This window comes from Myotis davidii, unplaced genomic scaffold (genome assembly GCF_000327345.1).
Source record: "Myotis davidii unplaced genomic scaffold, ASM32734v1 scaffold3204, whole genome shotgun sequence".
Lineage (NCBI taxonomy): Eukaryota > Metazoa > Chordata > Mammalia > Chiroptera > Vespertilionidae > Myotis > Myotis davidii.
Window position 1 is genome coordinate 91,581 of NW_006295467.1, and position 942 is coordinate 92,522.

Below are 942 nucleotides of genomic sequence, written 5' to 3' on the forward strand. Positions count from 1 at the left end.
CCTGGTCAGGACACATCCTAGAATCAACCAATGAAGGCATAAGTAAGCGGAACAACAAATTGACGTTTCTCTCACTCTCTCTTTAAAATCAATAACAATTTTAAAAAGTAAAATACTTTTTTTTTAAAATGGCCTAAGAAGGCAGATGGGAGTGTTGGCGGCATGGAAGCCAGCCTGGTGTAATGACCTGAAAGGTGCGGGTCTTGGCAGGTGACTACAGAAGGTGGAATTAAATGAGGGGTGTGGCTGGAAAGTAGACTGGGCTCGAAAGTCCTCTCAGCCTGTGGGGTGTCTCCACCAGGGAGGCGACGCTTTCCAAGAAGAGCGTGCTCGTGGCAGGTATTTCCTGGTGACCCGAACCAGTGAAGCCACGCCCACCTCGAATAGGGCTGACCTGTGATGGAGCCAGCAGGACACTGCAGAAATGAGTGGTGACCTCTGAGACCAGGCCAGGCACCACATTGCAGCTTCAACCTTTCTCTCCCAAGTCACTCGTTCTAGGGAGCCAGCTGCCTTGTTGTGAGGAGAGCCCCGTGTGAGGAGGCCCCCAGCCGCACCTGCTGGCCATGAGGGAGTGAATCATGGAAGTGGATTCCTGGTCTCAGTCAAACCTTCAGATGAGCTCTCAGCCCCGGGCCAGCATTGGACCCCAGCCTAACGGAGACCTGGAGTTAGAGCCACTCTGCACCCAAATTCCTGACCTGCCCAAACTAACTGAGTTGATAAGTGTTTACTTAATCTTGGATAATTTGTTATGCAGTGGTAGGTGATATAACATGGTTATCAGAAAAAAAAGGAGCAAGGGGTGATCTAAGGATGGGGGAGCATCAGCCCACAGTGGAGAAGTGTCCACAGGGAATTACTGGCACACATTCCTATTTCTCTGTCCAATTACTTCATCACTGACTCATTGGTCCAAACTGGGTCCTCAGCCCTGAAGGG